Here is a 23,864-nt window from a genome sequence, read left to right on the forward strand (position 1 = left end):
AAACAAATCAAAATCGATTTTATATTTGAGATTCACAACCGGCTTCATGAGGTAGTCACCTGGAATCGGTTTCAAATAACAGGTGTGTTTTGTTAAAAGTTAATTTGTGGAATTTATTTCCTTATTAATGCGTTCGAGCCAATCAGTTGTGTTGTGACAAGATAGGGGTAGTATACAGAATATAGCCATATTTGGTGAAAGACCAAGTCCATATTATTGCAAGAACAGCTAAAATAAGCAAAGAGAAATGACAGTCACTACTTTAAGACATGAAGTTCAGTCAATGCGGAAAATGTCAAGAACCTTGAACGTTTCTTCAAGTGCAGTCGCAAAAACTATCAAGCTCTATGATGAAACTGACAACCACAGGAAAGGAAGACCCAGAGTTACCTCTGCTGCAGAGGACAAGTTCATTAGTTACCAGCCTCAGAAATTGCAGCCCAAATAAATGAGGAAATCTGTCCTTTGGTCTGATGAGTCCAAATTCGCAATTTTTGGTTTCAAGTGCCGTGTCTTTGTGAGACGCAGAGTAGGAGAACAGATGACCTCTGCATGTATGGTTCCCACCATGAAGCATGGAGGAGGAGGTGTGATGGTGTGGGGTTGCTTTGCTGGTGACACTATCAATGATATATTCAGAATTCAAGGCACACTTAACCAGCACGACTACCACAGCATTCTGCAGTGATACGGCATCCCATCTGGTTTGCTCTTAGTGGGACTATGCATTCCAGGTGACTACCTCATGAAGCTGGTTAAGAGAACACTTTTTTGGTTACTGCATGATTCCATATGTGTTATTTCATAGTTTTGATGTCTTCACTATTCTACAATGTAGAAAATAGTAAAAACAAAGAAAACCCTTGAATGAGTAGGTGTGTCCAAACTTTTGACTGGTACTGTATGTTGATGTTAGGAAAGGTAGGACACGTGTGAACTGGCATCATGAACTTTACCAAGCACAAACGGCATTTAAGCTCCAAACCTGGATGTCTCTACCATTGGGCTGACACTTAACCACAAATGGATCTTCCAGCAAGACAATGATCCCAAGCACAAATCAAAATCCACAAATAAATAGTTACTTGACCACAAAATCAACATTTTGCGATTGCCACCAGTCTCCGGATATAAGACCTCGAAGCCAGTTCCACTGCATTTATTTGTTCCCATAGGGTAGCACACAAATGGCCCAACATTGTCTGGTTAGGCTGTCACTGTAAATACGAATTTGTTCTGAACTGACTTGCCTAGATTAAATAAAGGTTACATTTAAGAAAAATAAATCAATATTATCATGTAGAACAGAAAACCAGCAGGCTCCTGACTTCGTGGGAGAAGAGTTGAGTACCCCTGGTTTAGAACCCTGTCCCTAAAGACAGACAAACTGTGAACAAAAATGTAAATAATCTGTGGATGGGTCAGGGCTAGGTCAAAACTGTGATTTCCAAACGTTCCAATGTTATGGCCCTGTGATAAACGATTTGCTGCATGTGAATGGTACAGGTAGCCTCATCAGTAAGCCTTTTGCCCCTGGACAATGGAACTGATAGACCTAAATGGGGGAGACTATTTGGACTATAGGTAGGGCCTTCAGGCTCCAGTTTTGTAGAAAGTATTAGTCTAGCCACATTAGATAATCCCTTGGATAAATATTTAGTAGACTGGATACTTAGGTACGTTTACAATTTATTCAGTATAGGCTTACAAAACCAAAATTACATATTAAATTAACTTCAAATGTATATTATTTTCAAACGAGTTAGACTACTGGCTATATGTAGAAGGAAGGTTTTAAAAAACAGCGTTGTTTATCTCATGTAAGGCTTATCTATTACAGTCTAATACAGTTATTTGAGTAGAATGAAATAAATAAATAGTCTATTTGAGCCAACAATATTGAAAGCCTACTCGATGATTACAAAACAACGTGGACTGCACTGACTGTTTTATCAAATGACATGTGAATTATAAGACGTGCTTACGAAGATGTCCTGAACTTCAGGGATAGATCTTGCATTGATCATTTCGACCATTATTGTTTTAAAATAACCATATAATGAATCAATGAAACCAAGTTAAGTCTGAGGGACATTTCCTCAGGGCCCGCCCCGCTGTTTACCACCATATCCTGGTTTGAAAAGGTCCTATAGGTCTAGTTAACCTGGAATGCACACCTGTACGTGTAGTAGTACCTTGTGCCTACATATGCTTATGATGATCACCATTTTACATGGAGAAAAAAACGTTTTTCACTTCACATTATGCACTTTTAAGTCGTTTTTGCCTCATTAAAGTTTATGACAACTTAATAAGCTACTTTTACGCATTCATATGCTCCCATCCCTGATTAAATTGGTAACATTTTGTATACATTGTTCATCTATAACCTAGACAATGTCAATGTATGCGTTTATAAATGTCTGTTGATACAGTTGGAACCTCTCATTTAAAGAAAACATCTAAGAAAAACTTGGACTTTTGTAGCCAGCTGATGTTTTTCATTACAGGTTGATGCTAAATTTCGTAGACATAGAAATCAGATTCGTTCTTTGTTCAAATCTAATTCGCAATAAAAGTAGGATGGTCCTAATCTAATTATATGATAATTTGGGTATCTATACAAAACGAAGTTCAATGTAAGACCTAAATTTCAATGGCTGCAATATCAAGGAAAGGGCAGATTTAAAAACGTTTGATTCATCACCTCGTTGTATTCATTATGTTTTGTACTCTTGTACTCTTTAAGAATGTATTTGTTATAAATTATATCATAACATGTTTTTTCTTTCTTCCATTCTACCTAAATAACTGGACATTTTTATCAAATGGATGATTTAAGTTGGTTGGTCAGCTATTTTCCACAAACTTTTTTTTTGTTGGTATTTAAATGTCGTTATATACAAAGGGCCTGACCTCATTGAAATTATGTTCACCTCACTCATCTCTTCCATTGTCCCAGCTAATGCGTTCTGTATAACAAGGGATTATGTGGCATTTGCATCCACTAAATATGCATTAGACATTCACAGGACTATAACATTCGGAATGATGTGAAGTGCTGCCTTGCAACTCACAGTTTTAGCCTATAATTGAAAAGCAGATAAACAGGGGACTGTTTTCTAAATGCTTTTTTTCTTGCCTGTGTATAGTTTAGGCAATCCTGCTTTGTATAGCGTTCTCCATCCTAACATTCGATTGAATGTGATTCAACAATTCTTCACTAGATGGAAATGTTGGACAGGAAATTAACTACTGTTCAGCGAAAAGTAACCTCAATTCTAGGACTACACTGAGATATTTTGTAGGCTGATTGATAGGCCAGGCTTGCCAATGCAGTTTCAATACAGCGTGCTACTTTAGGTTAACCCTGCAGTGATGTCCAGTCTATAAATAATTAACATGATTTTTGTATTCATTTTTTTCACGACTATGAAGATTGTGTTTTTGGAAAGCTCTAGGTAATATTAAATGGGCTAGGCCTACATGGGCTTGAACCGGCTTGAACTCATCACATTAGTAGGCTATAATAGGGCTGCAGAGAATAACCATTGTCATCTCCAAGTCCTGTGCATTTTACATTTTAAAAATATTTATTTAACTAAGCAAGTCAGTTAAGAACTAATTATTATTATTTTCATTTATTTACAATGAAGGCCTACCCCAGCCAAACCCTAGCTATGCTGGGCCAATTGTGCCTATGGGACTCCCAGTAACGCCGGTTGTGATACAGCCTGGAATCTAACCAGGGTCTGTAGTGACGCCTCTAGCACTGAGATGCAGTGCCTTAGACCGATGCGCCACTCGGGAGCCCATCTGGTGGTCCACAGCATAGAGTTTGTGTAGCCCAGTCCAGCCGGCGATTCGAATTCCCGCTATAACGACTTCATGCTTTTCCCATTTGTCCCGAAATCATGCATTCAGAATCTTGACTGACGCACGTAGCTAGTGGGATGAACGTCAGTGCACATGAAGCCAATACTCCACCTTGGACCTACCGGTAGTTTCAGCCCAGATTTTATCAGCAAGAAAACGACTGGTGAGTAAACTACTAATCACAAACCTACACCAGTAGGCTAATAACTTGTTTAGACACTACTCTATCTATTGACAAATAGTCTATTTCCGGCCAGACTGCTGCACATAGCTCGAAATATAACGTTATGACAATTTCCAACAGCCATGCGCTGAGATCGCTGTGCAAATGCATGCGTTCTGCCTGCGACAGTGCGGGGTGTCTTCCTGCTTCTTGGTCAGGGTAGCTTGGCAACATTAGCTATAGCCAACTAAGTTCGTGGCAAGCAAGTTTGAAATGATAACGATTGATTAGATGGCGACTGAACTTGAGATTGTATAGAGTTCTCAATCTCGACTAATCGAATGCGGCCGATGCAGACAGTCTAAACATGATTCCACGTCTCTTGTTCTGTTATCTCTTTTTTGTCGAAGTAGCAACAATGCGATACAATGTAACATTTGAGTGGAAGGATCGTGTAATGTCTTGCTACTTTGTAACCACCATGTAGATTAGACTACATTATGTCACAATGTATAGCTATGGACATTTGCAGCATTGTTGCATCATTGAAGGCAGAAGTAGGGCAGGTTATTTTATTCTTCAACCATGAAACTAACGTCGATAGTAAGTAAGGTCATTCCATATGATTTCAATCACTTTCTGACTGCATCCCTTTTGACTTGAACGAAACCTTCCCTATGCCTACATGTTCGCCCCACAGTAGAAGTGGTCACAAATGTACTTTTTGGACCTGAATGCCAAAACATTCCTGAGATAGAGGTGCTCAAATTGACCCATTTTCAATATGTCTTCATCACTGAAAAATATAAACGGTTGATATCATTTGAAAGCTGACAAACAGGCTTGTTAAATTGTTTTATGATTTATATATATATTTTTTAAATTGTCATTTAAAAAAAACTTTAACAGCAATTATCAAAAAAAAGTATACAAAACATTTTTAAAAGCCTGCTCTTTCCATCACATAAATTGACCAGGTGAAAGGTATGACCCCTTATTGATTCCACTGATTAAATCCACTTCAAACAGTGTAGATGAAGGGGAGGAGACAGGTTAAAAATATATATATTTTTATGTCTTGAGACAATTAAGACATGGATTGTGTGAATGGGCAAAGGGTGAATGGGCAAGACAAAATATTTGAGTTGGTGTCAAGACCTGCGACGCTGCTGGGTTTTTCATGCTAAACAGTTTTCTGTGTGTATCAAGAATGGTCCACCACCCAAGGGACATCCAGCCAACTTGACACAACTGTGGGAAGCCTTGGAGTGAACATGGCCCAGCATCCCTGTGGAATGCTTTCCATACCTTGGACTATTCCCCAATTTATTGAGGCTATTCTGAGGGTAAAGGGGGTGGTGGGGGTGTATGTTGTAACTTGGACCCTATTTTACATAAATTGAGGTGTTTGTTGTGCCTGCCATCAGTTGAGACATGGCATACTCTTGAATACAGGGTAGGTGCCATGTTTTGGCTAATAAATGTACTAACATTTTAAATGCTACCACGAAGATGTTTTTAGGTCCACACATCAGAGAATGTTGACTTGAGTGGGGATATCCATTGTTATAAATTCAACTGTCAATCTTCCATAGGAAACTGATTGAAATAATAGAAATATAGACAATAGAATAAACATTCCCATGCAAATTGACATTTGAAAATGGGTGGACCAGCTGCCATCTTTCTGGTAGTAACTGGATGTTAAAGTTTCAATTCAATTTAAATGTCAATGGTTTACCAGCTAAATTTCAGGGTTCTCAAACGATAGGCCAATTCTATGAATTCGATGTATATGATATAACTGACAACCACCTTGTATTCAGCAGTATACTGTGTCTCAACCGATGATGGATGGGCACCACACAAACATTTCAGATGATGTCAAATAGGGTATAAGCTACAATATTTGTGAAAATGAGAGGTGACCATAACACTTCTAACCGTTTCCCCTGTAATGATCCAATATGACTTATCATCTTGAGTGTAGGTTATACAGCTGAAGACTACAATTGACCATTTGGTTGACTTGGGTGTTGAGAGTTCGTACCACTGCGTAAGCGGAGTTTGTGGTGCAATTTGTCCTCCAATACAAATTCTGGTGAATCAAGAGTTGGGCTGTTTCTATGTGCTCTTAAATGGTTTACACTTTTATATTGAAATGTGATCTCTACATATACACATTGCTGCATTTCTTTGGGATTCCAGTGAGAATTGCTTGGCCACAAAGCTCTTCTACTCTTCCACCACGAGAGGGACCTCACAAGGAAGCTATACCAAGTGCTTTGGTCCTACCTGTACAGCCATTGAGAATTCCCTCTCTTTCGAAAGGGTCCACATGACCCCCTGTCCCCATGCCAGAGAAAGGAGCGGTGGTTTTCTCCACTCAGTCTAAATGACGTTCGAGATGCTTCCAGACGTCTAGTTGTGGTTGTTATTGAGGTCTGGTCTTGGCCAGATGCCTGCTGCTCCGTTTAGGACGGGGTCGTATTCAGTAGACACGTAATGGAATAAAATAATGTGAAACAGGAGATACTACCTGAAACTTTACAATGATAAACACTTATTTTTGTTTTCTCTTGTGCCCTAATGGAGGGTTTCCCAAACTCGGTCCTCGAACTTGATGATGAGTTGGCTATTTGAATCAGCTGTGTAGTGCTAGGGCAAAAAACAAACTGTGCGGGAGGCCCCAGGACCGAGTTTGGGAAACCCTGCCCTAATAAACACAACCCTGTTATTTTAGCCTAATTTAGCCTGTTTCTGCATTTGCACTCTACATTCAGCTCTGTACCTTTCCAATGAGAAACACTTGTTTTCTTTCTCTAGTCCCTAATGAACACAACCCTGTATTTAGCCCAGTTGTGAAGTTGCTGCTCTACATCTGGTCTTTCAGAAAATAAACAGCGACTTCCACAAAATCAGTGGGTCGTTCCACCTCAAAAAGCACAGGAGGATTTTGACTGTCAGATTGTTTTGGAATTGATTTGTTAGTCAGAAACAGATAAGATTAGTGTTCCTGAAACATTATTTTGTAGAAATATAATTTGATCAGGGAGATTCAGCTAGTTGATTGCACCCAAATTAGTTATTTTAATTTATAGGATTCATATAGTATTAATTAAATGTAGTACCCAATATCTAATTCGGACCAAACTTCTTCCTATCATTAAGTAAGACATGGGGAATTCAATAAACTGATCAAAAGCCACCCACAGACCTCCATGCTAATCCAACCCAAACAACTAGTATATAGTATCAGTTCTCTGTCTGACAAGTAGTATGTAGCTGTGGCTTGGAGTATTGCTTCTTCATACTATGTCATGTATTCCCTGTGAATCTGGCCGTTCACCCCCCCCCCCCCCCCCCCCCCTGTTCAGAGAAATTAGCCATTGAAGTAACTTGCATTATTTATTATTTACCATAGTAAATTAGTTTGAAATTAACAGAATTTGCCCACTAGATGCAGCTGTACCTGCCACACCCTTTTATCGACGTTGTCTTTTGTGTTTATTATATAGATCACAACATTTTCTTTGCAACTTTGGGTAGAAAACCAATAGCTTTTGCTCATGATGACAATAAATTGTGTGGTCAACCTTACAATTTAAGCCAGTCCTCCATGAAAGCAATTCAGTTTGTCCATCTCTTAGGCTAAATCTGTGTCCAGGAAACGTCCCCTCTGTGTGTGGTTTATTCCCTCCAAAAAGTTTCTGGATTAGTTGGCCCATTTCTGGTGAACAACTAAACCATTGGGCTACAGCAGTTCTAATGATTTCAATGTTATAGTCTTCAATGGTAAAAGTCCCAAACATACAATGTATAGTGTTTTGTAATGGTATGAGTCGATGTACGCGTGGAAATCTAATTAGCATTAAAAAAAAATACCCATTGTACTTTACCTTACTGTACCTAACTGTACTTTAATGTACTGCACTGAACTCCAACTTTAAGGAAGCAGAATACATACATATTTGTATGGCAGAGAAGTGGGGTGAGGACGGGGGTAGGTTTACTCTGCCTGGTCTTTCCTCTCTCTCATGTTGCACATCCCATATGCCACCCTATTCCCTATATAGTGCACTACATTTAACCAGTGCCCTATGAGCCCTCGTATGGAATAGTGTTACATTTGTAATGCAGAAATGGTGTTTTCTATGCAGATTGGGGCACCGGCTGTGACTCTCTGAGACAGGAAGCTCCGTGACATTAGCCTAGCTTTGTGTGTGTCATTTGAAATCATCCAGCTGCAGGGAATGGGAATATCCCTTTGAACACACAGCCAGAATGTGAGCCGCTTCCTTTGGTTTCTGAATCAAAGCTGTGGTGTTGCCCAAAGCCGGAGCAAGTGAGTGGAGTAGGACAATTTTAGTGTGTGACGAGGCGATCCCTCTGCGATGGTGTGTGACGAGGCGATCCCTCTGCGATGGTGTGTGACGAGGCGATCCCTCTGCGATGGTGTGTGACGAGGCGATCCCTCTGCGATGGTGTGTGACGAGGCGATCCCAGAGAAGCCTGAGCAGCTCTTAGTGTAGCTTGACCACTTGAGCCAAGTAGTTCAACTACCAGGACTTTCCTTAGCGCACAGTTGACCCATTACTGACAACATGGGGGGGGGGGACTCACCAAAACCACGATGGGATAGTCCTGACCTACTGATAGCTGTGGGAATTCTGACTCCCAGAGCAACTAGGGGAAAAATAGATTTTATAATGTCAAATAAAAATACATACAGAGAGAGAGAGATCTCTTGTTGCCAAATCCCCAGCCCTTTCATTCTAGCCTACATTTAGCTCATCTAATTCACTGTCTTTCCTTTCTCTGATCCCTCTCTCTCTCGCTCCCTCTCAATTTCTTTCATATTCTGGAATGATCTCACTCTCAATCCATCTCTTTCTCCCTCTTCCTATAATCTATTTTCCATCCTCCTTGCTTTCAGTTCACCCATTATTTATCTATCTATCTATCTATCTATCTATCTATCTATCTATCTATCTATCTAAAGCTAGGGGAAGTGGTGCTCTGCTGTTGTTGAGTATAGTGTGTGTGTCTGTAACTCTGGACCTGTTCTTCTGCATTAATAGCCTTGGCTTTGACACAGTTCACAGTCAAGTGAACACAAGGTTAAAAACAATCTTGATTCAAAACAATGACTGGAATCGGGTCAGATTTATCTGTGGAGAACAACAAAGGTAGTGACTGTGATGGACGTTCACCATGTACACTACATGTAAATCTGCTCATTTAAAGGCCTATAGCCAATGTTTACTTAACCAAAAGGCACGGCCAGGCTGGTAGGCACCTCTGTTCAAGTGCCGGCACTAATTTGCAAACCGATTCTATATGTAGAAACGGGCGAAAATGATGTCTGTCTGTTTCCCCCTGGCGGTCACTATAACACACCGCGCAGACAGCAAGCGAACAGACGGCAAACGAACTGACTTTTAATGTGCTGTGTTTTCTCCATAACATAGCACCTGCATTCAGTATGTTGTTGTGATGAATGAGTGGTCTTTAAACACCCATCCTCTAATTTTAGTTTGATTTGAATTCCCTCTTCTCAGAGCCCTCAAGCAAAGTGATATGTCTAGTGTAGGCTGAAGTGGCCCGTAGACGCTGATCTGGAGTCCGTTTAGCGTTTTCTCCTCTAATGGTTTAGGTTACAATTGGAGGAGGGGAAGCTGATCCTAGATCTGTACATAGGGGATACTTCAACAGAGTTGTTTCAGGGCTGTAAAGATGCACTGCTTGTGGCTGTGATTGGACCCAGAGGAGCTGCTGTGAGTGTTGTCATGAGCACTGTCAGAGAAATCTGTTTGCTGCTCTGCTTGCACACTGAGAGACAATTCTGTAATAGCTGACTAAATTACAATTCAGGGAAACGAGAGCGAGATTGGTAGAGGGAGGGAACGGGAGGGACTCCTGGTGTCTGTGTTTAGTCACGACTCAGGCTGACTGACCTGTTTTTCTCAGACTCTACGTAACGCAGGAATTACACACAGACACACACACACACACACAGAATGACTCACTGTGCCACCTAGACACCCAAAGCCCCCTGCTTAACAGTAACGCACACCTAGTCATTGTGGGGTGTTCTGTCTGAAAACGCCCGGCCGGCATTGGTGACAAATGCCAAGTAGAGGTTTTAATATGTGGTCCTATGGCGTCTGAGGCACTTGGAAAAAGCAGAAATCAGCCACTAGGCTATAGCTGCTAAGAAGATGGCGCTGACAGACATGGCAGCTCTGCTTCTAGCTCCCAAGCAACTTTACAGTATTACATTATTAGCTCAGAATGTTTTTTATTTTATTACATAGACTACTGTTCAAAAGTTTTAGAACACCTACTCATTCAAGAGCTATCCCTCCCCCACCTCAGTTTTTTTGGTTACTACATGATTCCATATGTGTGACTTCATAGTTTTGATGTCTAGTAAAAATAAAGAAAAACCCTTGAATGAGTAGGTGTTCTAAAACCTTTGACCAGTAGTGTACAGCCGGAAAGAACTTTTGGATATCACCAGCAGTACGACCAGAAATACGACTTTCCCGAATTGGATCCTTTGTTCGTACCCCTCCAGGGCAATCGAACTTATCCCAGAGGCTGCTCCAAGATATGGAGAAGAGGTATTCGGAATGGATGTCACGTGTGCTCCCTCCCCGGCCTCTAGGTCACCAGGCTGCTCATTATGGCGCACACCTGTCACCATCAGACTCACCTGGACTCCATCACTTCCCTGATTACCTTCCCTATATATGTCACTCCCTTTAGTTCCTTCCCCAGGTGTTATCGTTTCTGTTTCATGTCTGTGCGTTGTTCATGTTTCTTGTTTTGTATTATGTTGCGTTTATTTATTAAAACACTCACTCTCTGAACTTGTTTCCCGACTCTCAGCGCACATCGTCACAGAATAGCGCCTCTTGAATGTCGTCTTCCATGGCCTGGGTCTCAGCCACAGACAGAGAGTAGATGCGTCTGCTCGGAGGTGTAGCACTGGAAAACAGGTCGATGGCACAGTCCCAGGGGCGATGAGGAGGGAGACCGGTAGCGCGGGTCTTGGAGAATACCTCCCTTAGATATTCCTCCAGGATGTTGGGCTGGAGGGCAACCACAGGACTCTCAACCAACGTGGAACCACAGGGGACAGGAAAGCAGGTCTTCCGGCATTCAGGTGACCAGTCAGTGATTCTCATCCTCGACCATGAGATGGTAGGGTCATGCCGCTGAAACCAAGGTAGGCTGAGGATGATCTTGTGAACGGGTGTACTGGAGATGAAGAAGGGGATGTTTTCCTGGTGATTTGGCTCCACAGTAAGGGTCAGTGGCTGGGTGATGTGTGATGGTTCTGGATCCTAGAGGCCGACAGTCGAGACCTTGAACTGGAAAAGGAGAGGAGAGCGGGTAGGTAGTAATATTGAGAGAGGAGGCAAGGGTCTGTTCCCCGCGACGTCGGAATCCACTAAATCTGTGGACACAGGGCATGAGGGACAGTCAGTCAGAGTGATGGGTACTAAAGAGTCTAACCGGAAGAGCAGTAGAGGGAATACTCACTCCTGGTCCAGGTGATGTAACATCACGTGACCGTCCCTCTGCTCTAGTGGACCCCTGATTCTGAAGTAACGGACACGGCTGGCGCTTGTGCCCTCCTTGGCCACAGTACAGACAACGCCCCAGCTGTATCCGTCTGCGTCGTTCCGCTGCAGGAAGGCGCGTAACCCCTACCCCCATGGGTTCAGGCTCTGATCCCGAACACCCGCTGAAGGAGGGAGAAGTTATGTAGATGCCGACGCTCCCGGAGGAGGTTATCCAGACGGAGTGTGTCCAGGGTGAGGTTGTTATCCCAACGAGTGCGTCCAGGGTGAGGTTGTCATCCCAGTGAGTGCGTCCAGGGTGAGGTTGTCATCCCAATGAGTGCGTCCAGGGTGAGGTTGTCATCCCAACGAGTGCGTCCAGGGTGAGGTTGTCATCCCAACGAGTGCGTCCAGGGTGAGGTTGTCATCCCAACGAGTGCGTCCAGGGTGAGGTTGTCATCCCAACGAGTGCGTCCAGGGTGAGGTTGTCATCCCAAAGAGTGCGTTTAGGGTGAGGTTGTCATCCCAACGAGTGCGTTTAGGGTGAGGTTGTCATCCCAACGAGTGCGTCCAGGGTGAGGTTGTCATCCCAACGAGTGCGTCCGGGGTGAGGTTGTCATCCCAACGAGTGCGTCCGGGGTGAGGTTGTCATCCCAAGGAGTGCGTCCAGGGTGAGGTTGTCATCCCAACGAGTGCGTCCAGGGTGAGGTTGTCATCCCAACGAGTGCGTCCAGGGTGAGGTTGTCATCCCAACGAGTGCGTCCAGGGTGAGGTTGTCATCCCAACGAGTGCATCCAGGGTGAGGTTGTCATCCCAACGAGTGCGTCCAGGGTGAGGTTGTCATCCCAACGAGTGCGTCCAGGGTGAGGTTGTCATCTCGGCAGGCCAGTTCCATCTGGATCTCCTCGCGCAGACCTCTTCTAAATAACGTGCTGAATGCCGGCTCATTCCATCCACTGGAAGCTGCTACTGTCCAGAAGGTAAGCACATACTCAGCAGCCGTCTGATTCCGCTGCTAGAGCTGAAGCAGACGCTCACCTCCAACTCTGCCCTCCGAAGGATGATCGAAAATCCATTTAAACAGAGCCACGAACCCCTCATAAGACTCGAGCTCCTCCTCTCTTCTCTTCCAGACGGCCGTAGCCCATTCCAATGCCCGCCCAGTCAGCAGAGAAAAAGCCACGGCAACCTTAGACCTCTCGGTGGTGGGAGCTCCCATCTGATGTGCAAAATAGAGGGAGCACTGATGGAGGAAGCTACGGCATTTGGATGGTGCCCCGTCATATTTCTCCAGGAGGGATAAACAGGCATCGCCGACCTGAGCAGGTTGCTTAATGGGCCGGTGTGCTGACTCGTTGGGTAGACTGCCTCTAGAATATCCTCTGCTGACTCTTTGGGTAGACTGGCTCTAGAATATCCTCCGCTGACTCTTTGTGTAGACTGGCTCTAGAATATCCTCCGCTGTTGAGAAGTTGTAGACTGTGGAGAACCTCTTTCATGGCCGTCCCCAGTTGAGCCAGCTGATCATGGTGTTGACGAAGAAGGTCACCTTGTTCATTGATCGTCTGGGAGATGTCCGGTTGTCCTCCCCGCGCAGACCTCTTCTAAATAACGTGCTGAGCGCCAGCTCATTCCATCCACTGGAAGGTAAGCGCATACTCAGCAGCCGCCTGGTTCCCAGGGATCGTCCCTTAGGTTGGCGTCCTGCGGCTGGAGCCGAATGCGCCGGGGAGGGGGTAACGTCGGGTATGCTCTGTCTCCGGCACTCTAGGTCGCCAAGCTCCTGCGTCTCAGTCAGATTGACAGGTTTCCCGCGCCTCTGCAGAGGTGTCTGCTCCTGATCCCCGGCATCGTCATTTTGGTCGGCGTCCTGTGGCTGGAGCTGCGTGTCGGGGAGGGGGTACTGTCACTTGTGCTCCCTCTCTGGCCTTTTGGTCACCAGGCTGCTCATTATGGCTCACACTTGTCACCATCGTTACGCGCACCTGCGCGTCATCACTCACCTGGACCCCATCCCTTCCCTGATTACCTTCCTTATATATGTCACTCCTTTTGGTTCCTTCCCCAGGCGTTACTGTTGCTGTTTCATGTCTGTTTGTGTTTCTTGTTTTGTATTATGTTGTGTTTTATTTATTAAAACACTTACTCCCTGAACCTGCTTCCCGACTCTCAGTGCACATCGTCACAGTGGACTTCTAGTCCAACTCGAGGCGTGCACACCATCCACTGCTTCAGAGTATCTTACTCGCTAATGTTCCATTTTTAAACATTTATTTTTAACCTACATTTAACTAGGCAAGTCAGTTAAGAACAAAATCTTATTTACAATGACAGCCTACTGAGGAACAGTAGGCCTTGTTCAGGGGCATAACGATTTTTACCTTGTCGGCTCGGGGATTCGATCCAGCAACCTTTCGGTTACTGGCCCAACGCTCTAACCACCAGGCCAGTGGACACCAACCTTTTCTGAGGCAAGATCACTTTCTGAGTCAAAATGCATGCCGAGATCTACTGCTCAGATTTTTTATTAATATGACTTAAAAAATGTAAGCCTATGCAACATTAACCAATGAATACATATACATGGTATTTACCAGAAAAAGTTCAATGTTTTATTTTCCCTTGTCAACCACCAGAATGATGAACAACTCAGGGATACCACAGTAGGCAACCAAGCTGAGCCAGCCCAGACACACTGGTCCTAGGGCCTGTCTCCTGTCCTTTCTCCCTTCCTCATGTGTGTGTGTCACAGTAGACCCAGGGTCTGGTTCATTGATTGTGAGAATGGGGGAGGATGGAAATCATGATGAATCCATTTCCTCCCAATAATACAGAGCTGATCAGAGAGCGAAGCAGAGCATTGAACCCCAGACACTAGCAGTCTATCATTAGGTTGGGGTAGAGATTATCTTATTTATGCACAGAGTTTACCCCTCATATCAACCAGCAACAGGTTCCTTAACACAGAAGGACAATAAAATGACCTACCAACTAATATTGTCTGTGTCTTGTGAAGTATGTCCTGTACACTGAGTATACCAGACATTAGGAATACCTTCCTAATATTGAGTTGCACACCCACTTTTGCCCTCAGAACTGCTTCAATTTGGACTCTACAAGGTGTCGAAACTGTTCAACAGGGATGCTGGCCCATGTTGACTCCAATGCTTTCCACAGTTGTCAAGTTGGCTGGATGTCCTTTGGGTGGTGGCACATTCTTGAATAAAAAGAAAATGTGTCTTGCCCATTCACCCTCTGAATGGCACACACACAATTTGTGTCTCAGGGCTTAAAAATCCTTCTTTAACCTGTCTCCTCCCCTTCATCTACACTGATTGAAGTGGATTTAACAAGTGACATCAATAAAGGATCATAGCTTTCACCTGGATTCACCTGCTCAGTCCATATCATGGAAAGAGCAGGTGTTCCTAATGTTTTGTACATTTGGTGTATGTTGTGTATAGGCTAAGTGAAGTGTCTTGTGATTTATTTTATTTTGATTTATTGGGATCAGGTGCCAATAACGCCAATGGCGACAGCTAGTCTTACTGGGGTCCGATGTGATATGTATGTCTGGAACAAATGCGTGTAAGGTTGCCAAGCAAATGTACCTATGGGACGATAAAGGATTCATTCATTAAAATCCCATACTTTGTGAAATCACGATGTAATGCAGCAGATGACATTGGTCTTGACAATTCCAAAACCATATGGAATGAAATGACAAAAGCAGCTTCATTTTGATTGGATGTTGCATGCCATTGAAATAGTGCTTCAGTTCCTTCATGTATCAGCACAGTTGCTTGAGATGTCACTTGCAACCTGCAACTGCAACAAAAGTTGTGTGAAAGTTGCTTTGTTGCCTAACCATAACCATTAGGTGGGTGAATGCAAAACTGACTGAAGATCAGTGTTTGGAGCCATCATGTACTTTGATCATGATGGCTAATGTTTTTCACCGTGGGTTGCTTGCTGACCTACTCAGTTTCGCATGGAGGAAAGGTTGTGTTCATGTGTTCAGGACATGGACATACCATGCCTGGAGTTTTGCTCCAGTTCTGTGTGCTGTTGATCGATGACAGATGTCTCTTTTGTTGCCCTGGTGATGACAGCCAGTGGAGGCCCAGCCTCGGTCGGGAAAGGTTCCACTCAAAGGTCAGGGATCAAGTTATGTAAATGGCGCACGAGGGACTTCAGGAGCCATGTTGAGGCAATGAAAATCAAAGCTCCCGCACTCCCCCAACTGGTAAATACGACTCAAAATGCTAACCCCTAATATGTGACTGGCTGCATAAAGAGTTTTATGGTGTAGTTCACCTCAGTTCAGGGTCGTGTTCAGCAGGGCACACCGTAGCGGAACATTTTGCAACAGAAAGGGAAAATGTGTGTGTTCATAATGGATAAATTCAGGTAGTCTACCTCCAGTTTTAAAACGTTCTCTCTCTCCCCTCTGGACACGACCCAAACAAGTCACACTCTGTACATGGAGCTCCCAGGTCGGTTGTAAACCTTCACACGTATGCTGACGTTTCAGGCCTTTAGACATGACGCTGGTTTGAAATGGTTTAGAGGCCACCTGCATTCCTCTAGGTGGATGTGTGAAATATTGCTGCTAATGACATCTGGGAGGTGGCATTGACACCTTCTGAAGCACTGACTTCTGGGTAAGGGCTCTCAGCTGCTGCTCTACTGCTTCTTCTGTTTGGGCACCTCCGATTGCGACCTTTAACCCTTAGTGGAATGGTGCTGCTTTGAAGTTGGCGGCTACATCTTCATGGATGTATAGGATATTCTCACCCCATTGCTGTGTTGTGTGTTACCCTGCTACCATGACAACAGTGTTACAATGTGAAGCTTGTTGTAGCAGACCTATTTCATGCATTTGAAGTTTGATTGTTACTCTTATTGGAACGATTGATGTGCTGTGATTCTTGTTTTGGTAGTCTGTGTTGAAAGGTTACTGTAGGACATTAGTTAGGTATGTTGATAAATCGATTTCTTGCAACTAATTTAATTTCCCCCTCCATATCAGTATCCATTTCCATGCCAATAATTTTTATTTCCTAATTTAGTATGGCCTGCCTTCCTAATTTTCAAATGGCAGTGGTCACTGGATGGCCCAAAATTCATGAAGCACGTCTTTGATTTCAACACACACACACACACACACACACACAGCCTCCCTCCCCAACTCTCCCATGTTATGTCATACTGTGCAGCCCTCGGTTCTCTGTACCCACTGGCCTAAATGCATCAGAAAGCAGCTGGCAGGTTTATTTTTAGTTCAGTTTCAGTCGAGAGAGCATCAGGTCCCCACTCAGGGAAATCGCTTCACTGAAGTGCCTGGTGTCAAAACAGCCCTGTTGGACATGGAGGTTACACACTGAGACAAAACACACTGAGACACATACACGGACAAAACTCCCACATAAACACACACACAGGCCACATTCAGTCACAACCATCACCCCGCTGCATGATGCTACACTCACTTGACCTCTCAAATTGTGTCTCCACAACGATTAAACCATAATTCTTTGAAGAGGTCACCGCCATAATAATAAACACCAGAATTTTAAGGAGGCCACCATCTTGGCACAGTGAAATGCCTTGGCATTTCCCGAGTGGCGCAGCGGTCTAAGGCACTGCTAGCGGCATCACTACAGACCCTGGTTTGATCTGGGCTGTATCACAACAGGCCATGATCGGGAGTCCCATAGGGCGGCGCACAATTGGCCCAGCGCCGTCTGGGTTAGGGGAGGGTTTGGCCAGGGTAGGCCGTCATTGTAAATAAGAATTTGTTCTTAACTGTCATGCCTAGTTAAATAAAGGTTGAATATTTTTTTACATTTTTTTTCTTCTTCTTCAAAATAGCAACTCGACCTACTTGATCATCCATGCACCAAGTCTGAGTCTCCTCAAACTTCTGAGAACCAGGCCTGAACCGAGGCCTCCAGGCAGGCCCCTCTATGACCGCCGCCAAGGTGCAGAAATAAATATCTCCAAATTCCAAGGGGACACGTTGCAACAACGTGACATGGGTGCTGAGTGCATGGCCACTAGGGATGTATCTGCACATGAAACCCCCAATGTTGATCCGGGATGGACTGTTGGGCCCGGTGGGGGTGGCTGTGGCATCTTGAGGATGGATAGCAAATGGGCTCTCATCCCAAACCTTGTTGGTCCTGAAAGGTGTGCAGTCGACCCTCCACTCCCTGGTTTCCAGTTTATTTTTAAGTGCCATCATACCCAGGCCCCAGATGCCCACAGCTGCTCGAAAAATTGTCAGTGTAAAAAAGAGCTGGGTAATTGTTCTGAAGAGACAGCCACTCCATATTATAATGGCATATAGACATCCACTGGGCACAGATGTGAATTGAACATCGATTCCATTGAATGACGTGGGAACAAAGTTGATTCAACCAGTGTGTGCCCAGTGGGAGCTCAATGGCATTTCCGTCAAAAAGTACCCATGAGAACCAACATGTACCAACAAAAACTAGTTCATAAGAGCATTTCAAATTGGGTGTCAAATTAAAGGCTATTTGAAAAACAAAAAATTATGTTTTAAGTGAGAAGTAGGCATTGGTCTGAAGCTGAAAAAGAAAGGAAGAATTAACAAGTAATGATAGACCTGACAATTAGTTAGTGATTTTACTGATATACGTTTTGTGATTTAAAATTTGAATTATCAAAAACTCAAACTGAATTACTGCAACTGAAAAGGCTATAATGGGAAATCGTAATAGTCACAAGCCACAATTGGGTCACCTGCTACTGTCCTCCCTTCCACTCGCATACTGTTATGTTCAGCAATCTCTCTCTCTCTCTCTCTCTCTCGCAGTACAGTACATTGTAATGCACTGTACTGCACTCTACACTACTGCACTGTATGGAACTCTACTCTACTGCACTGTACTGAACTATACCCTACTCTACTACACTGTACTGTACTCTACCCTACTTTACTGTACTGAACTATACTCTACTCTACTGCACTGTACTGAACTCTACCCTACTGTGCTGTACTGAACTCTACCCTACTTTACTGTACTGAACTATACTCTACTGCACTGTACCGAACTCTACTCTACTGTGCTGTACTGAACTCTACCCTACTTTACTGTACTGAACTACACTCTACTGCACTGAACTCTACTCTACTGTGCTGTACTGAACTATACTCTACTGTGCTGTACTGAACTCTACCCTACTTTACTGTACTGAACTACACTCTACTGCACTGAACTCTACTCTACTGTGCTGTACTGAACTCTACCCTACTTTACTGTACTAAACTATACTCTACTGTACTGAACTCTACCCTATTTTACTGTACTGAACTGTACCCTACTCTACTGCACTGTACTGAACTCGACTGCACTGTACTGAACTCGACTGCACTGAACTCTACCCTACTGTACTGAACTCTACCCTACTTTACTATACTGAACTATACTCTACTGCACTGTACTGAACTCTACCCTAATGCACTGTACTGAACTCTACCCTACTGCGCTGTACTGAACTCTACCCTACTGTGCTGTACTGTACTGTACTCTACCCTACTGTGCTGTACTGAACTCTACCCTACTGTGCTGTACTGAACTCTACCCTACTGTGCTGTACTGAACTCTACCCTACTATACTGAACTCTACCCTACTCTACTGCACTGTACTAAACTCTACCCTACTCTACTGCACTGTACTGAACTCTACCCTACTCAGTTGCACTATACTGAACTCTACCCTACTCTACTGCACTCTGCTGAACTTTACTGCACTGTACTAAACTCTACCCTACTCTACTGCACTATACTGAACTCTACCCTACTGTGCTGTACTGTACTGTACTGAACTCTACTCTACTGCACTGTACTGAACTCTACCCTACTCTACTGCACTCTGCTGAACTCTACTGCACTGTACTGAACTCTACCCTACTGTGCTGTACTGTACTGAACTCTACTCTACTGCACTGTACTGAACTCTACCCTAATCTACTGTTCTGTGCTGTATTTTACTGCACTGTACTTTACTGTGTCTGCTGTGCTGCGCTGTGATGTCCAAACTTGTGAAATGTGGAATTGCCCTTGGTGTGTCAACCATAGTAATAGAATGAAAACAAACTCATTCTAGTTTAGCGGTGTCAAAAGTCCTTGATCCATTCGATCGGATCCTTACATTTTTCCAGTCAGTTCACGTGTTGTGTATGTGTGCATCCATCAACCTTGTACCTCCTTAGATTTACTGATCTCAACATCCCTGCCTCTCGCTTTCTCTCCTGTTGATTGCATGTGACCCTTGAGTCTAACCGGCACAAACACACAGCACAGCACCACACAATTACGCTCCACCATAGCTCCCACTTGTACTGACTTCTGGGAATTGGACCCTCAGGGACCTCAGCCTGTAATTGTGTGTTTCTGTTTGTTTAACTGCTGAGTCAATGCCCTGTGCTGCTCACCCACCTAGAATCTGTTTGTCACTTCACTTTAAGATTATGGGGTTGGACTTTACTGTTTTGATTGTCAGGGTGGTATAGAATAGGTTTGCAATGTACTTGCCATTTAGCTTGTTTTTTTTTTTAGATAAAAATTTAACCAGGAAGGGCTCATTGAGATTAACATCTATTTTTCAAGAGCGCCCTGGCCAAGATAGGCAGCACCAAGTCATTACAAAAAAAAATACAGACAGACAACATGAAAAACTACAAGTAATCTAGTAAAAACCATTGAATTCACAAGAGTATAAAACAGCAAATTAAAAACATTGACAGGTCAGGGAATCAGCCTCAAAATCCTTCATCAGTGATTTAAAAACACCAATCGGGACAAGTTCTTCCAGTTTAAAAGTATTTTGTAAGGCGTTCCAAGACGATGGCGCAGAGTACATAAAATCCCTTTTACCAAATTCAGTTCGGACATTTGGAACAGTTAGCAGGATAAAGTCCAGCGAATGAAGAGAGTACCCACCACATTTCTGAACAATAAAAATGCACAAATAAAAAGGTAGTAAACCCAAAATGGCTTTGTAAATAAAAGTATACCAGTGATTGAGCTTACGAGTAACTAGAGAAGGCCAGCCAACCCTGGTATACAAAGTGCAGTGGTGCGTAAGGGTTTTGCAGTTTAAAATAAATCTCAAAGTGCCATGGTAAAGAGTGTCAATTGATCTCAAACACTGAGCGGAAGCATTCATATATAAAATATCCCCATAGAGTCTAGGCATAAATGTAGCTGATACTAGCCTCCTTCTGCCTTCAAAAGAAAAACAGGCCTTATTCCTAAAATAAAATCCCAATTTCAGCTTCAATTTTTTTGCAAGTTGTTGAATATGCAATTTAAAAGAGAGGCATCAATTAAAATTCAAATACATTTTTATGAGGTTACAACCTCAATCTCCTTGCCCTGACAGGTTGATAGATGAAAGGTTCAGATTTCTTGGATTAGAAAACTTCATTAGTTTAGTTTTGTCAGTATTGAGGATAAGCTTCAATTGACACAAGGTATGTTGAACTGTATAAAAAGCAGTTTGCATGTTCTGGAAAGCTTTTGTAAGAGATGCGGGACAACAGTAAATAACAGTATCATCAGCATAAAAATGAAGTTGTGCATTTTGGACATTTTTGTCTAAATCATTTATATAAATAGTGTGTAAGAGAGGACCAAGTACAGAGCCTTGGGGCACACCATTCAAGACAGATTATTTAACAGACATAAGCCCATCAAATTGAGTGCATTAGGTTCTATCAGACAGATAGTTAGCAAACCATGCAACTGCATGCTCCGAAAGACCTACACTCGACAATCTCTGCCTTAGTATAGCATGATCAACTGTATCAAAAGCCTTAGAGAGATCAATAAAAAGTGAGACACGGTGCTGTGATATAATTTAAAACCTTCATGGCTGCTGTAATTGTGCTATGATTCTTCCTGAAGCCCGATTTGGTACATTGATAAAATAGAGTTAGTAAATAAAAACTCTTTTAGCTGTTCACTTACAAGGGTTTCAAGTATTTTCACCAGGGGTGACAGCTTTGAGATTGTCTTATAATTATTTAAAAGAGTTGGATCTCCCCCTTTTAAAAGTGGTAGGACAAATGCTGATTTCCAGATCTTTGGAATTTCATTACATTCCAGGGTTAGATTGAACAAAGATGTAAGTGGTTCAGCTATGAAATCAGCTGCCAGATTTAAAAAGCAGGGATCCAAAAGATCAGGACCTGCAGGCTTTCTCTGATCTAAGGATTTCAGGGTTTTGTGTACCACCTGCACTGAGAATGGCAAAAAGCTAAAAGTAGTTGCCTGGGCATGCAAGGCAGGGAAAGGCTAAACCTAAGAGCTGTATGGCTATTGTTTAGAAAGGGAGGCTCAGGGGAAAGGGAGACCTGCTGGACAGACAAGGTAATGAACGGCGGCAATGGTTTTCAATGTATTACATTATTAACTACAGCCGGAAATAACTTTTGGGTATTAGATCGGTGGTCACTGAACAGCATTTCCACCAGAAATTCAACTTCCATGAGTTGGATCCTTTGTTTGAACTCTAGGCCCGTTACAATTTGTGTACAGCCCCAACAGATCCACGGAGGAATCGATCGCTATCACACTGCCCTCTCCCATCTGGACAAGATAATTCCCCAGTCCACCTGGCCGTGCTGCTGCTCCAGTTTCAACTGTTCTGCCTTATTATTATTGGACCATGCTGATCATTTATGAACATTTGAACATCATGGCCATGTTCTGTTATAATCTCCACCCGGCACAGCCAGAAGAGGACTGGCCACCCCACATAGCCTGGTTCCTCTCTAGGTTTCTTCCTAGGTTTTGGCCTTTCTAGGGAGTTTTTCCTAGCCACTGTGCTTCTACACCTGCATTGCTTGCTGTTTGGGGTTTTAGGCTGGGTTTCTGTACAGCACTTTGAGATATCAGCTGATGTACGAAGGGCTATATAAATATATTTGATTTGATTTAAATACATACACTGCCCTCTCCCATCTGGACAAGAGAAATACACACTGCCCTCTCCCATCTGGACAAGATAAATACACACACTGCCCTCTCCCATCTGGACAAGAGAAATACACACACTGCCCTCTCCCATCTGGACAAGAGAAATACATACAGTGAGCTCCAATAGTATTGGGACAGTGAAATTTTGTTTGTCTCTTTACTCCAGCACTTTGGATTGGAAATTATACAATGACTATGAGGTTAATAAAATGCAGACTGTCAGCTTTAATTTGAAGGTATTATTTGAGGGTATTCGTCCATATTGGTTGAACCGTTTAGACATTATATAACTTTTTGTACATAGTCCCCCCATTTTAGGGGACCAAAAGTATTGGGACAAATTGACTTGTATGTGAATTAAAGTGGAACAGACGGTGTTTTAACTGCTTTGCAAATGTGAAACAAACAATCAAATTCCCAGTTTATGCTACAAACGTTATAAAAATTGGTTCTATTTGACTCAACATTCCATGATGTACACTAAGGCATTTTGGAAGAATAGATGCAGTTCAATGCATGATTAATATAATTCACCAATACATTTCTTGGTAGTCTGCTAAATATTGATATCAGGTTGTAAATCACTGCTGGCATGGTACATTGTTTGCTACCACCATTCAGGATGCACTGTTTGTTTCAATTATAATTTTTGGGGGACAAAAACTGACAAATGTAACTAAGGCTGGGAATGTCAATACAATCAAACTAGTAAGGACAATGATCACAAGTCAGTCATAACGTGGTTAATATGCTACCGTATCTATTTATGTAGCAAGATAAAACACAGCGCCTAACACTAGCTAGCTAGCTAACTAGATTGCTGCTAGGAGGACGTTATGTAATTGGAGGTGTGGGTGAGTGACTGACTTTTCCCCGTATCGTTTTTTGGCGGTTACACAGCTAGAGTTTGGGGTGTCATTTGTTTAGCTAGCAATAAATGTGAATCGCTTCGTTAGCTAGCTATCTAGGCAAAAAAGTAATTGTTGTTCACGAACGCTCTGTAAAACATGTAAACAGCCTAACCAGCTCTGCTAAGGCGAGTAAAATGGTCAGAATGAGATGTTCTCTCATGTGTTTCTGGAAGTAGCAAGCTAGCCAACTTTAGCCAGTTAGCTTGGGTGCTTGATTGGGACAACACATGCTGCAGAGGACGAGCAGGCTAGTCCCCATCATTTATCAGTGCAATTTTTTGCTGTTGTTGATCCAATTGGTAGTTACAGTCTTGTCCCATCGCTGCAA

General features: G+C 43.1%; 1 protein-coding gene across 1 annotated transcript in view; it reads left to right on the plus strand.

The window, feature by feature from the left end:
- The first annotated feature begins 3,702 nt into the window (after positions 1-3,702).
- The window catches only part of LOC110488043 (protein tyrosine phosphatase type IVA 3), a 64,745-nt gene continuing 44,583 nt past the window's right edge, over positions 3,703-23,864 (plus strand). The window contains exon 1 of the mRNA XM_021560003.3: positions 3,703-4,039. The gene's annotated coding sequence lies outside the window, so the exon portion shown is untranslated. The remainder of the gene's footprint in view (positions 4,040-23,864) is intronic.

The sequence above is a fragment of the Oncorhynchus mykiss genome, chromosome 30, assembly GCF_057628025.1.
Source record: "Oncorhynchus mykiss isolate SJ-2025 chromosome 30, ASM5762802v1, whole genome shotgun sequence".
NCBI classification, from domain to species: Eukaryota; Metazoa; Chordata; class Actinopteri; order Salmoniformes; family Salmonidae; genus Oncorhynchus; species Oncorhynchus mykiss.